This window comes from Podarcis muralis, chromosome 1 (assembly GCF_964188315.1).
Source record: "Podarcis muralis chromosome 1, rPodMur119.hap1.1, whole genome shotgun sequence".
Taxonomy (NCBI): Eukaryota; Metazoa; Chordata; class Lepidosauria; order Squamata; family Lacertidae; genus Podarcis; species Podarcis muralis.
In genome coordinates, this window is record NC_135655.1 from 95,758,776 (window position 1) to 95,786,744 (window position 27,969).

At 40.2% G+C, this 27,969-nt stretch overlaps 1 protein-coding gene across 6 annotated transcripts in view; it reads right to left on the reverse strand.

Moving 5' to 3' along the window:
• The window catches only part of NCKAP5 (NCK associated protein 5), a 604,332-nt gene that overhangs the window by 529,333 nt on the left and 47,030 nt on the right, over positions 1 to 27,969 (reverse strand). For 4 of the 6 annotated variants that reach the window (XM_077935496.1, XM_077935485.1, XM_028744515.2 and 1 more), the window contains exon 1: positions 3,322 to 3,506. The gene's annotated coding sequence lies outside the window, so the exon portion shown is untranslated. Of the gene's footprint in view, positions 1 to 3,321; positions 3,507 to 21,182; positions 21,331 to 27,969 lie in introns of those variants that run through there. The other 2 variants (XM_028744493.2, XM_077935513.1) reach the window with 2 other exon arrangements.

Sequence of the window (27,969 nt, forward strand, 5' to 3'; positions counted from 1 at the left end):
GTGGCTCTCTAGACATTGCTGGATTCCAGCAGTCAATGGTCAGGCCTGATGGACATTTTAGTTCAACCATATATAGAAGGTCATAGGTTCCCTTGTATGTTACACTACAAAGTTCAAGTTATATACCAAGACAGATCACATTATTTCCTCAGGAAGAATTACAGATACTATTTAATTTGCATGTGTATGTTTGTTGACCAAACACTTCTTGTGCTTTGCACTACCAAATCTAGGAGAAGCAGAATGCGTTCAACAATCAGCATTGCTTTTGATTTTATAATCGCTGTTCCTAATGCACAGGAGCCCTGTCTGGAGGCATGGGTTTCACAGGTACCGAAAGTTGTGTGTCCCCCTCCCTCAATGACCTACAGGCCTGGTTATAGCATAGTTCGGCTGGCTGACTCTCCTGTGCTAGGTGTTCCAAGCCCAGCAGACAAGAAAAACATGCCATTTTATTCAACCCATATCTAAATATACCAAAAAACCTTGCTAATGCACTGCAGAGCACAACAGGATGGCACTACGCCACAGTTTGGATTGATTTGTGGCACACATACCAAACAAAAAGAAAGAAGGAGAAGCAAATTGGCCACCATTGTCCTAATGCCTCACAATTGCTATGTGTATCTGTGTGAATGTGTGTGCATGTGATCAATCTAGAATGCAATAGGAAATGCAAATGTTGCTACATATTAACTCACCCGATGTCCTACAAAGGTCATACCCTTTGGTTGGGTTTTTTAACCCCTGCAACAAACTACTTCTGCTTTCAGAAAAAAAATATTTACTGCATCTGTCTACTAAATTTCTTCCCTAACCATCAATGACAGATTTGGACTGCTAACCCAGGAGAAAAGCATTTAGTTTTGTGTACATCTTTCAGCATCCTCCCAATAAAGAGTATGGCCAGCAAATGTATTGGAACAAATGAGTGTGTTTGAGGCATTCAGCTTCCTTATGGTTTTCTCTAGCATACCTCACAAATCCCTCTGGAACAGTAGCTCTTTTTATTCGTGCTTTGATGTGGCCTTATTGCGTGGCCATGTTGGAAAGGTAACAGGTTTTCATTTAATGAGGTGACGACCCCTCAGTTGGTCCACCCATCATAAAGTGGCCTTTGAGTTTGTAAAGAATTGTCAAGGAGATATCAGCACTACCCTTGAATCTTTGTGGTGCTCGGAAGGAATGTTACTCTTGGGCATTATGCAACATAGCCCTACTTATATATTCTAATGTTCCTACTACATATGAAGAAGTACCTGTTGTGTTTGTAGTGGGAGGGTATGACACAAATAGGCACCATTGAGGAGAAGGCTTCATCCACATCACCACAAAATGAACTTTCCTTAACAGTGGGGCACAAAGAAGACCCTTCTCTGCAAATCTTAAAGCATAGCCAGGCTTGTTTTTGCCCAAAGAGGAGTATATTCAGCTATTTGAGTACCAAGAGTTTTAACACTTTCAAGGTTAGCATCTGTGCCTTTACATTAGCTCAGAAGCAACTAGGCAGCCAATGTACAGTAATTCATTTGGTGAGCCAATCTTGCTGCTTAAAATTCTGGCAGCTGCCTTCTGTGCTAATTGAAGCTTATGAGTCCTCTTCAAGGGCAGCCCCACATACAGTAGTCCACACAGGAGGTTTCCAGATAATAGACCAGTGTGGCTAGATTACCCCTGGCCATAAACATTCATTGTGGGCAAACCAGCCATAGCTGGAAAAAAGGCAATCCACAGCAATCTGCTTGGACCACAGAGACCTTTTTCAACTTCTGAGTTTCACTAAGGCCAGTCAATACCACCATAACTAAATCACAAGATCACTGTGTAGATAAAATGGGAGAAACTATGTAAAGCCCCCTGAGCTTGGCAGTTGTGATACAAATAAAATACCATGGCAGGGTAATACTGCGGATAAGGCCAATGTTTTAAGTAAAGAGAGGCAATCCAAAAACTTCAGCTTCTAATCCCATCTCACCCTGTGTATCTCCGCTTTTCTTAAAAGACATTCCACAAAATGTGATTATGTTTATTAACATGTTGCTCTGTGAAGGTAGCTTTCAATATTAATCAGACATATACATCATATGCCCATAAACATTCCTTATGAGCCTAATTCTACTTAACTCTAATGACGCGTAGTGCTGATTCAAACAAGCTGTTTCATTGAGCTCAACTAGACCTGCTTCATGAATAAGTGCTATTCAATCAGAGGAACGCTTGCAAACTTCCAGCCCCCAACTGTAGGATTTTAATAGGCAAACTTGCATTTGCACGTTTTCCAAGATGCATCAAAGGATCGTGGAATATTTGAACCCACATGTTGAAGTTTGTTGCAAAATTCTTTTAAAAATATTATTTTGTAGCCTGCCAGCATTTATTTTGGCAATGGATACATGGGGTGTTGCTTAAATGTTTCCATTTGGCAAATGCTCAGTGCTACTTATACATTAAAGATTAACAAGGCATATTTAACCAAAACCCTCCTATTGCAACATGATCCCATGGCATGAAAGATGCTTTGCTTACATTGAAAAAAGATGACGCCCCAAAGACTGGTGATAAGCAACTGAGATGGAAAGCAATCATCAGGCTTCTGCAGTTTTGAGTGCTAGTATACAGCAATTGGAAGCAACAAGCAGCCGGTAATCCTCATGGGTATGAAAATTTTGACTGCATCATAGGTCTATTTCATTCTCTCTAGATATAAATAAATAAACTGTGTTCTTACAAAAAGCCCATTTCAGGACAATGTTTGGTATACAATTTTTCAGTCATCCAGTGATTTCTTCAAAGCAGCATACACAGTGGAGGGAAATATTCCAATGTTTCAAGAGTCTCTCAAGTTAAAATAAAACCTTAAGTCAAACAGGTTTTTCAGTACCCTTTCATTGGCACTAGAAAGCAGTATGACAGTGATAAACTATGTGATGGAGACAATAATGTTTTGCAGGTACAACCCAGGCAGCAAACTTTGAACTCTCAGTTGAACACCACTAGGTGGAATTCTGAGGTGAATTTCATGTGTCCCAGATATTCGGATCTAAGTATGTCTTTAAAATGTCTGAGGAGATTCATGCGCCTATCACTTACTGTAATGGAACTGTGAGAAAAGTAGTATTAACATTTGATGGTGCATAGTTACTGGCTAACACAGTCTGTCTATTTACAAAGATTGTCTCATAACTTTTCCCCAAATCACAGGATTAAATCAAAAGCATTCCCAGCCCCTTTCAGTACTACCACACATTAAACAACCACTAATTCATAATGGGATTAAAAACACATGCAGGAACGAAAACATTTCAAGAAGTTTGTCCTTACCTACAGCAAGGCAAAGGCAGAGGAAAAGAAGTTCAGGGCTTTCATTTGACCAAGCTCAGCATTTTCACTTTCACTCTGTTAAACACTGTTAAAGATTCTTGAGGAGAGGGAGGAGGGAAGCTCTCAAGTTTTCAGATCTTCCTTCAGAGTTTTAATCATTCACTTCCCAAGATCCAGCTTAACAAATACCACTGTGTTCTGTCAATATTTGTATGCAGCTCCACAGAGGGCAAGCAGCCAAACACACATGGTTTAAAGAGCCAAGAGGAGAAAACTGACACCCGAACAAACACTCCCTGCTTTGTCTCTTTTAAGGTGGTGCTGAACATGTCATCTCAGCTTCTGACTGCAGATAGGCGCCGTTCACAGATTCCACCAGTTTGGACAAAATAAATAGCAGCTACGCATTACTTTAAAGATCTTGTTTGACAAACTTGAGGACTTTTGCCCTGGAAAGTTTCTTGCAACAGTTTTGGGGGTGTGAGGAAGGATTGTTTTTGCCTTTAAGCAGCTGCCCTTTAAATATATTTTAATTGGCTGGAATTTGGAAAGAATCTCATTTGGCAGTAATTTGCATTTGAAGCACGCCCCTCAGCAGCTGAAACAGGCCCCAGAAGCTTCCTGATTACTTCATCAAAAGGAATTGCTAGAATATCGTTGGCTCCCTCTTAACAGCATGCATCTAGACAAAATTGTGTAATCAATAATTTTTGGCAAACAATTCTTAATTAATTTGAAAGGAATTAATAAAAAAACAGAATCTGGCAGCAAAGCAATTAAGAAGACTGTAAAACTTGGAAGTGCTACTTTCTCTTTTTCAAACATTCCAGAACAGAACCAAATCTGCATTCCTTGTATGCAGAAAATAATTTTTATATTTCTTATTTCGATATCTCCTCTGTAAGTGCTATTGTTTGTGATATTGTAAACTAGTTATACTGATTGTATCTGAAAAATATTTTTACACCACATATTCTTTGCTGATCCCTGTACATTAGTTTTGGGGGGGGTTTTGTATAATATTTGGTTTCTATATTTTATTAGTACAATATTTGGTTTCTATATCAATTTTACCCTTCAGTATTTGTATTTTTATTGTTTTCTTTTTATCTTTGCTGTCTAGGTTCATAATTCTTGGCATATTTACTTGGGATTGAGTCAGACTGAATTCATTTGGACTTCTGAGTGACTGCGCATTGGGCTGGGAGGCAAAAGGTTTTTGTTGCTAAATAAATTCAGTGTCATCCTATGAAAGTCCACATTGAATTTGGTCTTATTTTATTCCGTGAGTCTTAAGATGTATGCACAGGTATGTACTCTAGATGTGTCCTACCTGTTCAAAGTAAGGGCACATCTATTTTTTTTAACTGTTTAGCAAATATTGCAGAAGTATAGCCATTGTAAAAGCTGAGAAAAAATACACCAAAGAAATGTTTGGGACCACTTTGGGAAAAGAACTCTAGGGAAATCACACAGTAAATATAAGAGCTGGGGTCTCATCTACCCAAAATTAAACACTTTGTGGTATCTTTATTCCCAAGGGAGAACTAAGAATGTGCCTTGATGTTTGCCACTGAATTTAGTCTGAATTAGATGTGCTTAACTTTGGACTCAATGGAGCTCTTAGAATACAGCAAAATCAAAAATTCATGGTTTAAAGCCAATACATAACAGGGTTTTTTTCTGAACAAAGTCATAGCATCTAAGGATATCTGGCTTCCCCCCTCCCCTTTTGTGTGTGCTTTGTAGTGTAAGTAGGAGCCTGTGAAACTGTAGCTGCTTAAATGTTCACTTGTCGCCATCACCACCATCGCTACCAGCGTATCAAGAAGAATGAAGGGACCAAAGAAAAGGAGATTATTCTCTGGCTAGAATACAATGAAGACTGTTTTCCATAAATATATGTTGACAGTCCTGATGCAGAAATTTTAACAACAGTTGCCAGGTGCAGAAAAATGAAGCACTTAAGGGTTGCTGTGTTGAAAAGGAAACACACATTATATAGGCAGAACCCCCACTTACTTTATCAAAGAGTTGCATGATTTAACAAGTTGGCTGCGTGCAATTCTTTTGAAATTAATGCTTAAGAGCCTTGAAATTCTAAGCATTCACCATGCAATTCTCTTTGTGCTGACTTCCTGGGAAATTTGGTGGTTTAATGGTGGCCAGGAACTTTATAAATGCATATAGATCCCACTGAGTTGCAGAACGGGTTCTCAGGTGGGTTTATCGCTTCGTTGATGTCAGTTCTTATTTTTAACTCATGTTTCTAAGTTGGCAATTTATGGAAAATGTATGCTTATTATTTGAAACCCATCCCAGTCCCAACAAGCAGCAGTGCCACCACAGCAGGCAGGATGGCAAAACAGTGACACACCACCTAAGATATTGTGACTGGTAAGAGTAAGTTAGACATGACTGAAGTGCTTGAGGCTCTTGAAACTTAGTCTATACAGTGGTACCTCAGGTTACATATGCTTCAGGTTACAGACTCTGCTAACCCAGAAATAGTGCTTCAGGTTAATAACTTTGCTTTAGGATGAGAACAGAAATTGTGCTCCTGTGGCGCGGCGGCAGCAGGAGGCCCCATTAGCTAAAGTGGTGCTTCAGGTTAAGAACAATTCTGGTTAAGAATGGACCTCCGAACGAATTAAGTACTTAACCCAAGGTACCACTGTAGACTACTTGCACAAGCAATGCAATGTCGCAAGCAGGGCTTGGGTTGTGATCTTGGCTCTTCAGAAAAGAAAAGAAAAAGAAAATGCACAACATGTTTCTAATCATGGGACAGGAGCCATAATCTCAATGGTCAATATGTGGGGAAAGTTCCAAAGGAACTAGTCCATTTATCTTACAAAGATAAATCCGGAACAAATTAAGTACTTAACCTGAGGTACCACTGTATAATGATAGTAAAACCATATTTTCCAGCAAAAAAATAACATAAGGGTTTTAAGGAAAGTAAAAGAATTATGCATTACTAGGATCTGCACCCCTACTCAATCCACTTGCCACCCCCTGCCACTTCCCACACATTAATCTCCTTTAGCTTCCCCTTTGCACTCCATGTAACTTCTAATCTCACTTTCCACCTTCCCAATCCCAGCCCTTGTTTTTCTTTGCCCATGCCTTCTGCTCCACCTTCATCTGATGGATGTTGTGGGCATTTGCTTGTTAATAAAATACATTGTGAAATACATTGTGTGAAGGTACTATTTAATATTTCAGGGCTCCACATCCTTTATCTCTCTCACATGAGAAGCCTGAGGAATGGAAGAGGGAGAAGTGTGAGAACAGCAAAAAGGTAGAAATACCGAAAGGGAAAACGCGATAAAATTTTGAGTGAAGTGGAGGTGCAGATATACTGAGAGGAAAATGGCAGTTTCTCCCACCCACCTGCCCACAGTAAAATATCAGAGATGGGTGCAACACAGAAGGCAACACCAAAAAGCTAATAGAACAGAGCTTTTCTAAACTCCCTTCTCGTTTTACTCAAACCTTGTTTTAAACTGCCACTCCCCCCAGATGTCACTCCCTACTTGCTCAAATATCTGCCAAAGTTTTAATCACCACTATCCCCTCTCAGTATTCCTCTATCCTTGCTTTATTGAAACGTTTGCCATTGTTTAAAGTGGCCACTTTTTCTTACTCAGCATCTTTACATCCTCCCTTTACTCAAACCTCTACTATTGTTTCAAAGCACCATTTTTCTCTCAGTGCCTCTTCATCCCTGTTTTTCTCAAACATCTGCCATTATTTAAAACCACCTTTCTGCCACACCACTGAGGGCTAGAACTTTCATTTATGCTCCTAGTTCCAAAGAATTAGCCTGTCATTGACCTGTAGAGGTCAATGTTGTTGTTGTGGTGGTGGTGGTTGCCGCTGCTGCCATTATTGCCAAAGCCATTATTGCCAAAGGGTTTCTAAACCCTGGCGCAAGTATTTGATTACATGGCTTCATGTAGATTTGTGATTCTATAAACAGACACATTCAGAGTTGCAAGCACATGAATGCATCTGGATAGTGAGATGGAAAGATGAAAAAATTAGAGATGAACTTCAGAGTCTTGTAAAGCTTTCTTTAAAGAAAAGTGCAGTTGGCTGCTAATGAAGGAGAAAGGCCTGACTGGATTATAAGAAGTTCTTGCTAGTCGATAAGGAAGGCCTTGGTTGGCACCTTAGCAGCTGGTAAAGCCATAATAAGAAGCAGGCAGAGATATGCAACAATGGCACTTGTTATGAGACAATGCTGAATGCTTACAAAAACAAGTTGGAAAGGGTGACAAGCTTACATTTAACATCAGTTGTGCTCTCCCCTAGAAAACGGAGGCAAACAAAACATGGTTCATGAAGAGAGCCCTTAACCATGAGCCCTGGCTCAGACAACATACTGAGTCAAACCTTGCCTTTGCTCAGTACAGCATTTGTACAACAACAAAAAGGACAAAGCAGTTGGTAGCTCCTCTCTGGCTGCCTGTACAGTAATGTGGTCTGGTAAGCCATAGTTTGGCTTAGTATGATTTGTTAACCAGGCCATTGTCTCTACTGTCCATGTACTGGTCAATGTGTTTCCATAAGCCACTTTGGCTTATGAAAAAGCAGTACCATACCTACAAAGAATCCTGGGAACTGTAGTTTGTTTAGGATGCTGAGGCTTGTTAGAAGACCACTATTTCTCTCACAGAGCTAGACGTCACAGAGTTCCCTCAGAAGATGGATTGTAGTTCTGTGACTTGTGGGAACTGTAGTTCTGTTAAGCACCCTTAACAGACTACAGTTCCCAGAATTTTTTGGAGGAAGCCATGACTGCTTAAAATTGATATACTACTACTTTAAATGTATAGTGCAGATGAGGCCTTAAATAATTTCAGTCATAATCTTGAATGTGTGATCCTTGTTGCTACACTGGTGTGTACCTTTGAACCCAGATTTGCACTCCTATGGCATCATGATATGCGGTCTGAAACATGGGGGTGGAGGAATAACCCTCGATTTCCATATGTGACATTCTAAGAAGGCTGCAGAGAATGACTCATTGGGTAAAGTTAGCACTGTGGGAGCAGCAAGGAGTTTCCACATGATGACTCGTAGGATTTCTGACCTTTAGCCTTCCACCTTTTAAATTAATATATGGATGGCCTAGGTTAGTGGAGTCTCAATGCAACAATGACAAACCTAAATGTTGTTGGAACAAGCCTTAGCAAAGCTGTAAACTAACAGAGTTTTCTGACTGCTGTTTTATACACCCACACCCACCCACAAAAAGAGGCGTTCATAACTGAGAAAATATTTTAACACTTATTATTAAGTCACTTAATAGCTCCAAGGAGAGTAAAAGTGCAGAAGTGCTACTTTGAAATTTCAAACAGTATATATAAATAAAATGGCAGCTATCAGAGAAAAGATAATCAATCCTTCCGGAGCAAAGACATAAACAAGCAAGGACTGTTTTCACCGTTTCTAATGGCAATTCTCCACTGTCTTCCTTTCATTCCCCAGGCTGCCGGTGTGTTGCTGGTAGAGGGGAGCAAAGAAGTTATACAGAGTAAGGGAACTTATGGCAAAGGAGGAACCCTGCAGAGAATGAGAATCTAATTTATGGCAAAGCAGTAACTCCACAGAGAATGGAAAACTAATTTTCTGCTACACAAATGCTGTGCATTTATTAATCAAGTTACAAAACACTTTTGTGGAAATATTTGGAAATAGTGGCGTGCTAGGGGTGTTGAGAAACTTTCCTATACAGAAGTCAACTAGGGGATACCTATGCTGTTCTTTGAGAAAGGCTTGTTGTTGTTGTTGTTTTGGAAGAGGCATGCTATTGCGTGGACAGGCAGAGTCCCCAGATCCCGAGCGGTCCCCCCCATCATGTGGAATAACGACTCGAGACAACGTGCTATGGGATTAAATTGGCCACAACTTTATTGAATTTCAAATGTGGGTAGATCTTGGCTCAGGCATTGGGCATTCTCCCTCCCCAGTCCCCAGCCGGGGACCTAGGGAGCTTCAGGGTTATCCAGTGGGGGGGGGGATGGGCCGGCTCTGGAGAACATATGTTCAAGCAGAGATAGCCGCCCCCGTTACGCCGCCGCAGGGGAGAGCAATGACGACCTTTCGGCGTACGGTCAAAGCCTCCCTTCAGAAACCCCTTTAACGGGGAACCCTGGTATCGCTGCTGCAAAGAGGAAGATGGACTAAAGGATTCCGCCCAAGGCCTGATACCGCCAAAGTTGTGACATTTTGCTACGGGAAAGGCGAAACCTGCCAATGCAGGGAAATTCCTTTCCGGCCCTTTAACAGTGACCTTAACGTAGCAGCGCCCGCATACCTGTGAAGATAAGTTAACCTGCAAAACCTATGAAGAAAAGTTAACCTGCAAAAGAAGACATTAACTGAGGGTGGGTAGGGTGGGAGAAGCTCTGGAGCCAAGTGAGGATTCCCAGGTAAGATCCTCCCTCTATTGTGTGGGCAGGTAATCCCTCCCCTACCTGGCCTGGTCTCCTTGGCAATGCTTCCCCCAGGTGGGATTGGACAACTGACTGAGGTAGGCGGAGACCTCCAGGTATCCCACCTGATGGGATATGCTGATGGGGCCGCTCCAGATCTAGGGCTGCGCGCGTCCACGCAAAGGGCGCGCCCCGTTTTAAGCGGGGAGCGGTCATTCCAATGCTGCCCTGGTGTTATTGTTTTCAGGGCCTGCAAAGGAGATGTTCTGAAGATGACATCTCCACTTTTGGAATATTTATGGAATTCCTTTTCTCCTCCCTCTCCTTTTAAGACAGGTTTGGTGCTTCCAGCATTCCCGTGACTAGGAATGTTGGGGAATCCAGATGAAAACAGAAAAGGAAGTGGAAATTGCTGCAGTTTGCATGTGGTCATGAATGGAAATCAGTAAAGCAAATACTATCAGTATTTGTCTACAACATTTTTTTAATGTCAACAAATGATATATAGTGATATATCATTTATATATTATATATTATATTAAGATGAATGTATGTTGTGTAAGTTATGTAAATAACTCAATTAAACAGTAGATAGTGAGCCAAATTTCATAGTATATAGTGGAAACTGAACTGCTATGGAATTAAAACAGTACTGATTGTGATAAATACAGGTAGAATCAAAAATTGCTGCCTTCTTACATCCCTAGTTATGGCTCATCTGGCTTGTACTGCACTCCAGTTCATCATTACATTTCACTGGCTTTTGTGTCACGATGCCTTTACATGAGTACAGTGGGAACATGTTCTTGCTGACATATCACACATTAGGTGGCACTTTTTGCCCTATTGTGTTTGTTCTCATTTGAAGGCTGAGCCAACATCATGTTTAACTCATCATGTCTCCTCACACTGTGACTGGATCAGATGTAGATCATGGATTAGATCAGATTAGATTTATTTATGTATATAACTTCACACAAAAGGAGACCTAAGGTGTATGTTACAAGGGAGAAGAAGGTCAAAACGTCAAAGGTACAGCTTCAGACAACCAAAAAACTTGAAGTGCAAAAGTAAGAAAGGGTAGGATTAAATTAATCCAAATTATTTCCCCCTCAAAAGGCATCTGAGTCTTGAGGTGACTCAAAATTTGATGCCCGATGCCCTGGAGTGATAATGTCAGCCTTAAAAGAAATAAAAAAAATTACTTTAACATACCTTAACACACCATTTCTATAATAAATTATTTTCAGGACATGAAAGGAGGACCAACAAAACTAGACAGAACATGATTCACATGTAAGAGCTTTAAAGCAATTTACATTCTAAAAACTTGGCAGGAAGCTGCTAGCAGATGTAACCAGGGCTTGTCATGTAAAGGTAAAAGCACTCCTGTCTTTCATAATACTCCTGTATATGCTTCATGCAGTCATTCATGCCAACAATGTACAAAATAACAGGAAACAGGTAGACTTTTAATGGAAGTGAGATTACACTATATTTTCCTGTTCATAGGGCAAGCTAGAGATTGGCAATGGAAATACACAAATCAATATCAAGAAGGAGAAATGGAGTTGTCTGCATATAATTTGCTAACTCTTGCTACTTTAATAAGACTGTATACCTACATGCTATAGTTTTGTACCAAGTAGCACATATAGTTCATGTCCTATGGATGCCAATGAATGCCCTCATAAATATCAGACATCACATTGGAAAAAAGCTTCCAGACTTCTGTGAACAATATTGTCCACAAGAAGATGGTTTTAGGAGTGTTCATGCATTACATTCAACAGATGGGAAGCAACAACCTGGAAAGGTAGGCTATCTAGAAGAAGGAAAATTTTGATCCCAAACCTCTGCTGCCTTGTCATATGTCTCTCATTTGTGAGAAAACCTTCAGGAATACATGATGAGCGAATATCTGCACCTGCTGCATTGTGGGATATCTTCAGGAGACGGAAAGGCTAAGGGGTAAACTCAGTGCTATTTTTCTAGAAAAATAGGTACCATGAATGCCTTCCTCATTCTCTTAGAATGCCAATGGCACCCACCTGAGAGGAGACAGAACTGAGTTCCGGTGAGTTCCAGCTGAAAAAAGTCCTGAGTAAACCCTACACAAATCCTGAGTTGAGTACCTAAGGCAGTTGGATGGTGTCTTATATGCCTCTTTCCGGCAAGCTGGTGCCTTTGGACCACATGAGTGAGGCCAAGGAAGTATCTTGTCGTCTGGGAAGTCCAGGACTTCCATACACACTACTCAGGCTTGGGCCCAAGAGACTTCACTTCAGTGATGCAAGCACAGACCATGGAGCTACACAGGTTGAGGAAGTCTGGTGTATAGAAAACTATTTATACCACTGACTGAAACAGAAGGTGGTTACTGTTCTGTCCCTAAGAAGATATTGGACCATCACTACAGGAGTCTCTAAAAAGGTTTGTGTCCCAGACGTATGGCTCATGATCTCACTGCAATTACTAAACTAGGACTTGAGTATAATGCTGGGCGGGTAGGAGGGGCCATGGAAGATGTAGTAACTTGAAAGGATGGTGGGTGGCTTATGAAGATTAATAAAAGTACTTTGTAGCTAAATGCTTTTATAGTGTTCCCCCCTCCTTTGTTCCTAAAGATGATTATATTAAATGTATGCATAACTTTGTTCCCATATTGCTTTAATACCAATGCTCAAAGACTTCTACAAACATCAGCACATTTAGCCTCTAACCACTCAAATGAAGCTGCAATTATGATAATTAGGAAATGGCATCATGTCATCAATATGCATTTGGAGGTTGAACATGTATCAGAGATAATTAACTGGAGGTGTAATTAAAGCTCCTCTCCCTTCGAAAAGGAGAGGTAAATATGATCACAACATGAGCATAAATTAATGAAACAACTGTCTTTTGCTCAAGATTATACAACTGTTAACATTAATACAGAGCACAGAAGGGGAAGGGAAATCTAACAGGGACTTTCCAAAGAATAATGTCTGTAATTAATTAATGTTTGTAGTACTGTATATGCGCATTAACAAAAGGGCCAAAGGTGGCTCTTACCTGAGCTTATCTAAACATTTGTATGGGTTACATTTTGATGTTGTTTATTGTCCTAAGCTCCTGTGAAAGGAAGGGAAGGGTGGGATACAAATAAATGAATTGTGATGATGATGCTGTCTCATTGAAGAAATCTAGATTTGTTATGGCCTGATCTAGTCTGGGTTTTGTGGTATGGTGAGAGCCAGAATATTATCTGGAGGCACATGTGGCTGTCAGCTTGCTGAAGCTAAGCAGGTGTGGGTCTGATCAGTGCCTGGAGACCATATTTATCCCAGTTTGGGTTCTATGATGCAAGAAAGGTGGGATATACATGTAAGTAAGATAGATAGCTGCAAAAAGCAGAAAAAACTGGAGGAAACATATGCTACCTTCTCATTTACTACTATGAAAAATCTGGATTTATAAGTCTCTCCACCCACTGAATATCTATCATTTTAGGATATAATATCATTAAGAACATCTAGACCCATTCTTAATTCTAGTGCTATTAGTAATGCTATTCACCTTTTAATAAGAATGATATAAAGTTATTAAAGAACAAGGTTTCTAATAACAACAACTGTTTCTGAACCCATTTTTGGTGGGCAGAGTACTCTTGTCATCTTTGCAACAGCCCTATGAATTTGGTTAAAATGGAAGTAACAACAAATTGCCCAAGGTCACCCAGGTAGCAAGGCTGAAAAAAGATTGTTAACCTGTCCTCTCAAGTCAAAATACAACACTCTAACTCTCAACCCCAATATGCTATGTTGTATTTCCAATGTTTCCACAAACCTGATGCTCAAGAAATGTGGATGGGAAAAAAGACAAGTCTGCATTGACATACCAAATTATTTTAAATTACAACATGCTTCATACAAGTATTTACAGGCAATTTTAAGAAGTACATAAAGCAAGAATGGGAAACCTGTGGACCTCCAGATAAAGTTTGACTCCAACTTCTACTAGCCGCAGACAGCATGGGATCATGGGAGTTGTAGTTCATCAACATCTGGGGAACCAGAAGTTCCACATCCCTATCCTGGGGAGACATCCAACTAAGTCATAATCAGAGTAGACCCACTGAAATCAAAGCCAGAATGGCAGGGAATTTTATATGCCTCATTCATAGGGCAAGTACAGCCCATCTATAGGCCTGTCAAGGTAATAATCTTATTTTGTGGGGCACTATCACTGCAGGTTTGAAGACAAGGTGTGTGGTTAATAAATACAAATAGAAATAAATCTGATACTTGCAGTTTCAACCTGTAAATTTAACATAGGGCACAGGCCAAGTTTAGTCATCTTCTTTGCTGTAACAAATCCACCCATGCCACGAGCAAGAAAAAGAATACATAAAAAATCAAGAATGAACTTGTACCTCTAGATAGGTAGGACACACACTGTGCTTTTAGAGGTAGGCATGCCATCTCCCATCTTCACTTCTAAGCAAACATAAGCAAATTGGAGGAACGGTTTGCTTTTGCTGAACAGTAGCTTTGTTCTTAACCAAAGTTTGCAAATGTGCAAGTTCTCCAAATTTTAATAACTACTAAAAAACATCTTGCCATAAATGTGCAGATCTTACACAACTGGAAATACTTTCATTCAACAAACTTTTAAAGTGTCCAGCCCTGTCTCTTTCTACAGACTTTTTTTAATGTTATCATTTTCCTCTTCCTGCATTTTATTCTGTCATGTTTACTTTATTAGATTGGTCTGCCATTGGACTGTATCATCCTTTGTAACATGGTGTCTAATTTCAACAGAAATATAATTATTGAAAAAATGGGAGGGTTTTGTTTTTAACTTGTCTTGTAGCTCAGTTACAGTCCCATTCTTCATATCCCATTCGTGAGCCTATTCAGTAATCCTTTTGTGATGTTATAGATTCCGCAATCCTAGTGCCTGAACTGTACTAAAATTGCTCCTCCCTATCTGCCACTGTTGGGACGCGGGTGGCGCTGTGGGTTAAAGCCTCAGCGCCTAGAACTTGCCGATCGAAAGGTCGGCAGTTCGAATCCCCGCGGCGGGGTGCGCTCCCATCGTTCGGTCCCAGCGCCTGCCAACCTAGCAGTTCGAAAGCACCTTCGGGTGCAAGTAGATAAATAGGGACTGCTTACCAGCGGGAAGGTAAACGGCTTTCCGTGTGCTGCGCTGGCTCGCCAGATGCAGCTTCGTCACGCTGGCCACCTGACCCGGAAGTGTCTGCGGACAGCGCTGGCTCCCGGCCTATAGAGTGAGATGAGCGCACAACCCTAGAGTCTGTCAAGACTGGCCCGTACGGGCAGGGGTACCTTTACCTTTACTATCTGCCACTGTGTACCAAGTACTTTAATTGTTTTCCATATATGACCAAGCACACAACATCTGTCTACACTTGGTACCCTTGATGTTTGCAGAGGATGATTTTTATAAACCTCAAAGTTGAGTATGTCAAGCATCTCACTATCATTAAGTGAAATGTGCATGGTTCTAGATGCAATTGTGGTCTATATACCTTGGACCTACCATTGTATTTGTGATGTGTACCCATTTCCCAGGCACATCTACTTGATTTCAGAGGAATGTATGTCTACCTAACTGTGCTCAGGATCAAAACAAGACACTTAGGAATACTTCTGTGAAATCCAGTGCTCTTATGTGCTGTATTATTCTCTACATCTCCACAGTATAGCCTCCATTTCTGACTCACATTCGTCACAAACATCTCTCCCAATTTTCCCTGACAACTACACTCTCTTCCTCCTGATTTTACTAGATACTAACCTTTTCATAGGATTATTTGACCCCATTTTTTTGCACACAAAGTTTACCCCCTTTTTTGTCTGCAGGGTTCAACAGTATCACTACCTACTACTCAGAACTATGTTTTCTTTCCTTCACATTTTCCTTTGTTTGCCCTTCAGTAGTAGTACTGTCAGTGATGCCAGTTATAAGGAATGAGTACCCTTGGGGAAAATAAAACAAAAGCAAGGATGACATTTGCTTCTCAAAAAAGTATGCCTAACACACTTTCTCATAAAATTGTCTGCTAGACAAACAAACCATGGACGCATCTCCAACCCTACCAGGCTTATGCAATGTCTAAATTATCCCTATGAGTGGGGTCCTGTAGGTTGGCTAACTGTTCCTTATTTATTAATATTAGATTTTAATACTAAATATATTTCATGAAATAATGGACGAGTGGCAAGCTTAGTGTACTGGATGAGAGAATCAGCTGCTTTGTGAGGACTTAAAGCCTACCCAAATATCTGAGCTTTCCTATTCCATCCATAGCTCAGTGCTCTATATCACTGGTCTTCAACCATGCTTTACCTCAAGCTTGCATAATGGGACTCATTTCTTAATTTTTTGTTACCACATTTGTGTATAACTGTAGCAGCACTGGTATGGCCTAGCTTAGGTCAGACACGATCCTTTCATGGATCCTGACCCAAAAGCTGACAATGGCCACATACCCTGCTCTGGGTGGGTGATGGTTGTGGCCCCTCACAGGCAGCTTTCCACTCACAAGGTGTGAGCAGTCACGTCCCAGTGGCCAGCCATTCTAAATTCCCTAGCCGGCTGCACTGCAGGGCATGACAATCTACCAAAACAAAAGTTCAACTGCCCAGACAATGAGCATAGCCTGGTCTGCCAACTGAGGATAAAAGCCAACTGTGCCTACAGTTTGCAGTGCAGCTGGCCCAAGAGCTCATGGATCCTAACCCACCAGTTGACAACGGATGCTCTAAATCACTGGTCTTCAGCAGGTGGGTTGGGACCCACTATTGGGCCAAGGCTTCATTCAAAGTGGCTCGTAACAGGAGCACTATCACCATACAAAATCTGCTCTAAATCACCTTCTCTCAAAACCATATGTGTATGCCACTGTGGTGTTGTTGGATAAATATTGAAATTATTGAATTATAGAATAAATATTAAAATGTGTGTGAGAAAGACCAAGAAAGTGAAGGTTGTATGTGCAAGAAAACCATGGGAGAAGAACGGAATGACATGTATGCAGGAGCTATTACTATAACAGTTAAGGACAAAGGAAGGAGGGAAAGATAAGAAAATTGCTATGCCTCCTGATTAAACCTTTGCTTGTAAGTGTATAAATGGTTGTTCTGTTTTCATATCCGGTGTGCTACCGTCAACTACTTGCTGGTTGAGGTTATGTCACACTGGCCTTGCAACATCTAAATAAATGTCCTGTTTGACTTGAAAATTGGAGTTTGGATCTTATTGGCCGTCCAGGATGAACTCACAGGGTATTGGGTATTGAGTCCAAATATTTTTCCAACAATGTAATTCCATGCTTGGTCAAAATTGAAGCTGAAAATAGTTGTGCTTCTCCAACTGCACTGGCTTGCAGCTCATTTCTGGGTTCAATTCTGCTGGGGGCTTTTTTAAACCTTGAAAGTCCATCATATGGTTTATGACTGAAGTGCCTTAAGAGTCTGTTGGCTCTACAAATACTTACGTATAAGATTTATAGTTGTTTACTCCGCAAGTGCTTACCCATAGCTTTTTCAACACTATTTCAATACTACCACCACTGAAGACTATATGGGACAGGGTTTATATGGTTGTTGCACTCTGGCTATGGAACGTTCTCACCCAGGAAGTTGTGGTTCAACAGCAGGCAAATACTTTTTAAAAATAAATAAATACCAGGCTATTAAATCCTCTCTGCATTCATTGCCTTCACAATGTTTGGAAGTTTTGCTTTTAATTCTGCTGGCTGCTGTTATACTGTGTTGTTTTAATGTGCTTTTTTGCTTTTGTTTCAATTTGTAATCTTAAGTTTTTGCAAACTGCCCTGGAAATCTGTTGAAGAGTAGGGTATAATAAATCAAATCAATGAATAAATATTTAAAATGTAGTGTATAAAGTGGATCAGAATCCCACCATGAAATCACAGCATGTTAAGAGCTTTGCAGCACCTGCTCTGCCTTCTATTTGCATGCTGTAAACTGGGCATCTCATGTTATATGTGTTGTTCAGTAGCTTCATATGTGCTACAATGCAGATCTAACTCCATCATCTGTCCGCTTTAAATAGCAGCTTGAACTGATTTATCATCCTTATTCAGTCCTTGCGACATGTGGGGAGACACAATAAAGCAGCATTTTACACCACTTCTGATCAAGCCTTGTTTAGCTCTCTGGCTATTACCTTAGCTGGCACTTCAGGAAATGAGTAATCAAGCTGATTGGACAATATCTTCTTCTGCATATTACTACTGTAAACTTATTCATTCTTTAAGTGCTCCACAAAACCCAAATGTCTATTTCTCTATTCACCCATCGCAAAAATAAAATTATTATTTTTTCTACCCAGGTCTTAACGGTGATGATAATGATGATTTGCTCTGGGTGCTTATATGTTATCCCAAGAAACTGAACATGTTGAAACATCAGTTTTTATAGCCTGCTGTGTTTCTGGGGTTGCCAAATGTAGCTCACACAGGCACACATATGCATGGGCAGTAGTGTAGGAACTTGCCCATAGGCTGCCTCATAGAATATGGGTAGATTCTAACTATGGTTTGGGTGCCTTTGCTCATGAACAGAAATGGAAGGAAATCTAAGATACTAAACATTGGGTTTTACTCAGAGAAGTCACATTGATATTAATGAACATGACTAAAGTCATATATAATGTCAACAGTTCTATTTTAAGTAAAGCTTGGTTGACTACTACCTATTCTATGGAGAATGAATATAACCATTCTGACTTCTCCATATTTTCCTTGAAATTGAAATAAGACTCTTCACCTAGTGTGTTTTGCAAGCAAATCACCTGCCTGGTTACACATTTAAAATATTCTTGTTATGCTTTCTTTGTCCTCTGGAAACACTAGTGCTCTTTGAAGATCAAAGGGAATCCAGGAAAAGATTTTTTTAAACTGTGATAACAATCATTATAGTCTACAAGCAAAAACAAGGAATATACCATTTCTAAGAACAGGTGTGTGAGAAGCTTGCTTCTCTCTCTCTCTGCAAAATGAAATTGTGTTGACTTCCTTTATAGGCACTGGGCTACTTAATATGTGGCAATGAACTCATCTAAACTATATATATATATATATATAAGCTTAACCCACTCTGACCAATGTTCTGCTTCAAGTCAAGCTCAGTGAAGTTCAGGATTCACACTTTACTGAGAGAAGCTCAATCAATAACTGGCATGGCTGTTTTTAATTTACTCAGCTCTTAAAATAGCTGAATCAAACAAAGATAGTACCTCTTGAGGAGTACTGTCATACCTTGGGTTGAAGTAGCTTCGGGGTGAGCATTTTCGGGTTGCAGTAACGGAACATGTTACTTCCAGGTTTCGCCGCTCACGCATGTGCAGACGCTCAAAATGACGTCACGCGAATGCGCAGAAGCGACGAATCATGACCCGCGCATGCGCAGACACAGGTTGTGTTCGCTTCAGGATGCAAACGGGTCTACAGAACGGATCCCATTCGCATCCAGAGGTACCAATGTATATATTTTATCATAGAAAGAGAGGCATACGCAATACCTGGAGCTCTTTCTGAAATCCGTACAAATGAATTAAACAAACAAATGATGTTTAAATCTCAGCATCAGTCTTTTGTTATCTGGAGCAGCTTTCTCCAGCTTGGTGCCTTCCAGATCATTTAGATTACAACTCCCATCATGACAGTGCTAGATGGAGCTGATGGGAGTTGTAGTCCAAAACATCTGAAGGGCACTGTGTTGGAGAAAGCTGGCTTACAGTGCCTGCCATGTAATAAAACACAACATATCTTCAATAAGTAATACAGTGGTACCTTGGTTTAAGATCTCAATTTGTTCTGGATGTCCGTTCTTAACCTGAAACTGTTCTTAACCTGAAGTACCACTTTAGCTAATGGGGGCCTCCCGCTGCCACTGCCGTGCGATTTCTGTTCTCATCCTGAAGCAAAGTTCTTAACCCAAGGTACTGTTTCTGGTTTAGCGGAGTCTGTAATCTGAAGCATCTGTAACCTGAAGCGTTTGCAACCTGAGGTACCACTGTATGGGGCTCTGCTCACAGGAGCCATGAAAATCCCTAGCTATATTACTATTTCCTTTTTTTAATAAACTACTTACAATGGCCTATTTTCCAATAATACCACCTTTCGTTGTTCTTTTGTTTTATGTAAGGAAGAACTGCAAAAAAATGCAGTAGTTTGCACTGAAAGCCATGGCTATCTATACGAGGCCTAGAGGAAGCTGGGGGGGGGGGGGCAGCACACAACTACTACAGCTCAATGCTGTTATTATTTTCTTTCCATCAATCCTGTAACACTGATTTGTAATGGGAGGTAGTCAACACAGAAAGTTGAAAAACTTCTTGGCATTCCATACATACTGAGCCTCTTTCTCTAGGGTATCGTACATTCATATCTGGAGGAGTAGGGGACTGTACCAAATTTGTGCTTGGGGTACTATCAACACGGTAGGCCTAAAACTGAAATATTCTCCGCTTTCTGGGATTTGCAGTTTCTATGCTCATTGAATTGTCACTAGATGGCATTTAAAACTGGAGGATCATTCTGGAACAACATTTACTGCCTCAGTTGCCCTTAAGTCTGTAAAGCTTTTCAAAGACCGCTCAAGATGACAGCCAGGGAGGTAATGAAAATGCTATATGTTGCCTTTGGACATTGCAGCAGTAGTAATCTCCAAGAACAAACTATTAGGAGTACTACATTTCATACCTTAATATCCGCTGCTTTTAAGGAATGAAAATTCCCATCTAAGCCATTATCTATAAGACCGGTGATCTCTTGTACTCAATAAAGACAGTCTGTAGATTTTAATGTGCAGAGCTGGCCTAGTGACTAATTACATGGCACGGCATGTGGCATTGTACCATCTTCCGTTCAGCTGGGTCATTGTAATTAATTGCCTGAGCAAAGTAGTTTCCAGGATGCTGTTATAAATAATGAATGTTTAAATCTGGAGTAGGTTAGAAAACTCTGGGGATTCCAGCATTCTTTCTTTCCAAAAGCTAAATCTTCCAGGTTGCTATGAAGAAATGAGGCCACTGCTGTAAAGAGCCTAAAACACCTCTGGCAAATAAATGGCCAAATGGTAGTAGCAGGGGTGATAGCATTAGTAGATTTCAGTTGGATCCTATTAAAAGTGCAGACAGCACTTGATTCTGCCTACATACTGTGAAAGTTTATTCATGGTATGTACAAAGGATGTAGAGGTCTTTATGTACAGGCCTATATCTAATCTATCCCATAAACTCAGGCATGTCAGCATCATCAAAACTTGAAAATATGGTAGAAAATATAGGCAAAATACGTTTTAGAAGTTCAGTTTAAAACTCACATAACAGCATTTAGGACTGCTTACATTTTTTTTTTCTTTCTTAAAGACTTACCTCTCCCTGAAGATACTTTGATTCTGAGAATGATACACTTTCTAGCCCAATGAGTTTAAAAGCTTAGGGAGAGGCTACCAGGAGTGTCTCTCTGTTTTCCTTCCTTGTTCACATTTGAAGCCAGAATGCACTATCTGCCCTCAGCTGCCTGCAATGCAAACACAGTAGAGGAGTTGAATGATCTCTCATTTTTATATCTGAGCTCAAGCCATTTAGGGCTTCATAGTTCAGAACAACAAAAAGTCACAACTTTGAATTGCTCTCAGATGAGTGCCAAGAGCTAATGCAAACTCTGAAATAACAGTGAATACCTTTGTAATCAAAGCTTAGCAGCTCACAATTGCACTGATTCTAAGACAAGTGACTTGAAACAGTTACTGAGTAATATATCCCTAGTAATATCACATGGGGCTTTTTGCTGATTTGTAAAAGCGCATATTTAGGTTGATGTGTAATGGACAGCGTCCTAAACGCAATTCCAGGGTAACATGGCTTGGCATGCATAGATGTGTGTGTGCATGAATGTGCACAAATATTTTAATTAATTATGTGGAAAACTAGAGCATGCCATAAATTAACTTGAAAACCCATCCTGGATTAGTGCTAATGATTGGCCTACATCACTTTCCCAGTTCCATTCTACAGCAATGACACATGGTGATTCAGACCTAGGAACTGACACCCCTCAATTCCTGGGTCCAGTAGGTGTAGAATTTAATTAAGGTTTGGGTGTTAAACTGTGTGCTAGACACTTCTAATCACCTGGAATCAGCAAGTATTAAAATCTAATTAAGTCAGGCTACCCTCCCGTGTTAAGATGATAGCCTGGCAGATGGGCCATTAAGAACACAGAGGATCAAAAAGAACTCAGTGTGAGATGGCAAATGTGTGGGGCCCCTCTCCCTCAACAGATAAAGTCAGAGCTTAGGTTAGAGGGGTTGGAGTTATGAGCTATGTGACTGAAACAGAAAGCAGCAGGCAGGGCATGATGTTTTATGTATGTTGAATCCAAGGCTGCACCTACGGAAGAAGCTGATTATGCTGTGAGCTCTTCCACTGTAGGCTCAGGTGGTATATATGTGTCAACAAACCATATATCATAAAGACAACAGTGTCCGCTGTGCCTCATTTCCAAAAGAAAACATGGGCCCTAAGCAAGTGCACCTAGAACCCCTGGAATTTCGTACGCTCAGAGATTGGGGTGGCATGCAACAATACACTCAAAACCTCTCTATCATGTTTTGTTAAATCAGAAAATCCAATTCCAAAAGTACTGCTTATTTGTACCTAAGAACAGTATGAAGATGGGGCAAATTCCAGTGGGTGATTGCAATTATTCATGCTGGTTTACACCCAGTAGTCCTTTAGATCTGGTCTCATTTATCATGTTTATTGTGTTGTTGAAATGTCAGACCATACAGAATTTCTGCATCTCTGTCTATGGAATCTGTAAATTAGATACCATTCCTTCCAGAGTGAGCTCATTTTAAAACACTTAGAAATTGTTTTTAGCATACAAGCCAGAAGAAGGTTAACAAAACACATTCTGGCAACCTTTTGTTTATTGCACTATAAAATCTCATAAATGAAACATTATTTCTCATTTGAAAGTAGACACTCTGAAGCAATGATGCAACCATCATACTTTTAAAGAGCATTTGGCAGGGAAGGGAAGACCTCCCAGGGTGAGAGACAAGGAGAAGAAAGGAAAGCTCCCAGGTGAGAGCTGGGAGGGTCCACCACTTTCTGTGCGGGACAAGGATTAAGAGCTACCTTAGAGAGAGGACTGTGTCTTTTCTCTTTCTTTCACTGTTTTTGTTTTTTATTTAGATTTTTTTTAATCTTATTGTACTATGAAAAAGTTTTAATAAAATCTTTCAGGGATACTTTTAAAGAGCATTTATGCCAATGCCTTACTTCACAATATATTACTGGTGATATTTACATCTACATTACATTGCATAATTTTTCATCGTCCTCAGATGTCCTAGCCTTTTGGAATCCCACAGTTAGAGTTGCTGAACAGATTATTTTGTTAATGAAATAACTTTGGCCTTTCTATACCTGTATGCTTGCCATGTGTTATACCACTGCGCTATGTGATGCATAAGAATGAAGTCTCTTGCAACTTTGGCTACAGTAATCAGCCCATGAGCACAAAACCAAATTCATCCACAAACTTTTCAAATATTTGAGCTAAATCACTAAACATGCCCTTAATCCTGTGCACATAAGCAGTTTGTTTATCCTCTAATTCATAATTCCCTGTAATTTTGATGTGTGCAAATAAAAGAGAGTGTACCATGATGAGAAAGATATAGACTGACTAATGAATGAGATGATTATTTAGCCAAAGCAAACACGATAAAGAAAAGTTTCCAGGTCTAACTTACCAGTGGAAATTCTGTTTCCCCTCCAGGAATTTGCCTGATTTGTTTTCATTTTAACACATTTCCCAAGCTGCCTATTGCAAGAAAGGTCACACACTTCAAAACTGCTCCTGAAATAATTGGACTGGGTATATATATGTATTTTTAACATATTCATCATGCAGCAACACCATTATCCTGTGGGGTTTTTGCTTTTGTTTTGTTTTGAGCTGATTTTAACCTTGCGTTTTTGTACTATGTTCCTAGTCAGTGAAACATCCAAGTGCTATTCTTACATGGACAATCCATGATGTAACTGTGTGTCTTTTAACTGAGATATAATTGCAGGAGTTGCTATTTTCTCTGAGTGGTGTCAGAGAGAGATGTTTAATCATCTCCAAGTCATTTTTCTGATTTAAAAAAAAATCCCCTTAATATGACGTTTGGCCTATTGGAGGAGGAATATAGACCTTGGTGTTTTATCATTGCAGGACAACAGAAGCTGGGAGAGGTTTTTGATCAAGAAAATTGCATAGGGAGGGGAAGAATTCAACAACCCCTCCCCAACTACTTCACATAAATGGGAAACTCCCCCCAGCTATATTTCAGTTTGTAAATATACCAGGAGATCTATCATAGATATCCCACATAACAGAAAGGTTGTTTCCCCTCTGTAAGTCACAAGAACCTGCCCTAAACGAAGATGTACAGTTAGTATTAAATAAAATTTAGGGTCTGTTGTGGCCTGCCTCCCTTGTACTTAGACACTTTCTGTTTCTCTTCATGGCTTCTATGTAGGAATTGTGGGATGTTCTTGCTGTCATTTTAAATAAAGAAACTTGTATAAATATAAATCCTTAAATCCCCTCTTGTTGACCCCTCTGTCAAATTATGTCAGCTTGGAAAAACGGCAGTATTACCAATGAAAACTAGACTATGTTCAAAAAGTGAACTTCCAGCCTTGAACAATGCACTGGAATAAGAGGCAGGGAAAAGAGGTGCACAATTCCAAGCTACAGAACAATGTCCACCACCTCAATGGTTTGTAGAGCTGGAGAGGAGTTACTGAAGAATTAATCACCTATTTACCTGTTCAGACTAAGACCCCATCTGCACTAGGCTATTGGTACTGCCATACTAAATGACCAACACCTTACAAATGTGGAACAGGCATTCGGTGGCACCTTTTCCGCTAATCAAAGTGTTCAAGTGGGCACATGTGGGGTAAGACATAGGTAAGTATTCTGAGAACAACTGCAAAAAGATTTGAGCATATCTGTAAAATTCTAAGATGAATATTTGGGAGCAAGTTCATTTAGAATCTAAAAGAAGACTTGAAGAACACAGCACTTCTCTGAAATTTCAGAGGAAAAAATGATAACAATTGCCAATACGGGGCAGATTTCTACATGATATGTAAATTATTCCACAAACTCCTCTAAATCAGTTCCTATAACCAAACTACAGTATATTCTTGGGAGAGCAAGCTGCATCTGATATAGCCTGGAGCAATCACTGTATTTCCTCTACATATCTCATAAAAGTGTGGCATCCATAAATTTAGGTGCCTTGTGCAACAGCAATGCAAATTATTCAGATTGTTGCTTAATCTTAAAATCTTAAGATTTACTCTGTAGCCAGCATGAAAGAACTGAAAGGCACACCTACTCCTCAGGTAAAAAACAACAAAAATCCAAATAAATATATTCATCATCTGTCATTTGGCATGCCCTTCACTGGCAGAGGAAAACCATGCTAATTACATAATGGAATTGTGTACACAGTTTCACAACCCAAAGACGTGATCCTGCAAACCGTGTTATATACTTCCTAAAGTTCCCTATTGTGAGTATTGCTGTTATGTAGGGTTGCCATATTTCAAACAGTGAAAATCTGGACAGAAAAGTTGTTGAGCTTTTTGGGCAAAGTCGCTTTTTAAAAAATGCTGGTTTTGAGATATTTTTATGCGAACAGCAAAAAATGGCACTGCCAACATGGGCTGCCATACATCCAGACATTCCCCAGACATTTAACCAATTTCTGCCCGGACACTGCTGCCAAATGCAGTATTCTGTAAATGTCTGGGAAAATCTGGAAGTATGGCAACCCTAGGTGGACACCTGTATTGTTAAAATAAAATATGTGGCCATTTTGGGTCATGTTTCTGGCAAATAACTGATTGTGGTGAGATGCAATAACTACAGAATGCCAATGCAGCAACAGGGACAGGGTTAATAGTTATTGTGCTAGAAATGGATAGAGCCCAGCCCACCCTCCTGGAGAAATCCCTGTGGCTGCCTGTGTAACAATAACTTTCAGTGTGACTTGATTTTATTCAATCATATATTTTTTGCAATCAGTATTCTAGTCTTAACTGCAACTGCAATTGCAATTCCACCCCCCCCCCAAGCTAAATAGTTGGGGTTAGACATGTATACACACTTAGCTGGGAATAAATCTCATTAAACTTAGTGGGGCTTACTTCTTAGTAGAGATGCTAGGACTGCACAGTAACTGCACTGCCTCTAGTCCTTTCCACTTTCCTTGCTACATTAGTTCTTCTACAACATTCTATTTGAGTTTGTCAAACGAGATTTACACTTTGCAAATCTCTTGATGACTAGGATTCTGTCAGCTCATATTTCTCCAGATGTTTTGTGATCTCATCCCTTATTAATGTCTCAAGGAGCTTGCCTACTACTAAGGCCAGGTTAACTGGTCTATAATGTGTTGTCTCTTGCCACTCTAGATGGCTCCCTAGCCGACTAGCAGGCCCTCATCAGCAAGTTCAGCCAGAGTGAACTATACATATATAAGCAAAATAACATTCCACGAGCTGCTCACAAGTTATATTCAGAGGGGTTTGTTTTCATTCAGTGGCCATGATACCTGAAATGTGTACGCCCTTTAATGGCATCTCAGCTGCTGCACTGAGGCAGCAGCTCGGAGGATCTGACATGAACACTTTAAAACCAGCGTAAGGCAACAGCTTGTCACTTTTTGTAGTTGCTGGGACTAGGCACTCAAGCAGTGATGTTAGCGCTGTCACTGGAAGACTCTCATTGGAGCTTGGTATGGTTCTACCCTGCTGCTAGGAGCAAGGAGAAGACAGGAAAGTAGCTGCTAATGTGCGAGAGATCCCAATGGGTTATGCTTGGGGAAAATATTTCCACTACACCTTTCAATTCTGAAAGCAGCTTGCAACATCATATCAAAACATTAAAATATAACTAATAAAATAACAATAAAAGCAATAAAAGGCAGCACATGGGAGCAGCAATAAAACCACAGGAGCCATTACAAATATGGGAAAACAAGGCCACTTCCATCTATCACTAACTATATTTATTTATTAGCTACATTTCTGCACCACCCAGCTACTGAAGTTCCCTTTAATGAAGATTAAAATAATAGAAAACAATATTTTTTTTAAAAAAACAACCACAACGTTATGTATGACCTAAAACAGATTTAAACAGTCACAGAATATAAACAAAGTGAATCCAACAGAACCAAAGAACAGTGCATTAGCATTAGCACAATTTTGGTTTAAAAAGCCAGAAAGAATAAAAAGATGCCATCAGATTCCGTGCACGGTAAACAGATGAAAAGATGGAACAGAACGACAAACATAGGGAGGCGGGGAAACTCCAAGGTGTCACTGCTAAGGAAGCTCTTTCCCTTCTAATTAGCCGTGCCCCTGAAAGCTATAGTCCAGGAGCAGCCAATGTTGGACTACAATTCATAGAATCATAGAATAGAATCATAGAGTTGGAATAGACCACAAGGGCCATCGAGTCCAACCCCCTGCCAAGCAGGAAACACCATCAGAGCACTCCTGACATATGGTTGTCAAGCCTCTGCTTAAATACCTCCAAAGAAGGAGACTCCACCACACTCCTTGGCAGCAAATTCCACTGTCGAACAGCTCTTACTGTCAGGAAGTTCTTCCTAATGTTTAGGTGGAATCTTCTTTCTTGTAGTTTGGATCCATTGCTCCGTGTCCGCTTCCCTGGAGCAGCAGAAAACAACCTTTCCCCCTCCTCTATATGACATCCTTTTATATATTTGAACATGGCTATCATATCACCCCTTAACCTCCTCTTCTCCAGGCTAAACATGCCCAGCTCCCTTAGCCGTTCCTCATAAGGCATCGTTTCCAGGCCTTTGACCAATTCGCATCAGTCCCAGCAAATGTGGCCAGTGGTTAGGGATTATGCGAGTTGTAGGCCCATAATGTCTGGCAGGGACTACCATAGCTATTTATTTTCTATATTTACAGACTGCTTTTCACCATAAATTATCTCACTGATGTCTACAAAGCAGTTACCCTGCTATGCTGGCCATAACAGATTTTAATGGATGGTAACCTGGCAGTTTCCTTTTTAAGTGGGCATAGCCAGTCTGCATAGCATATC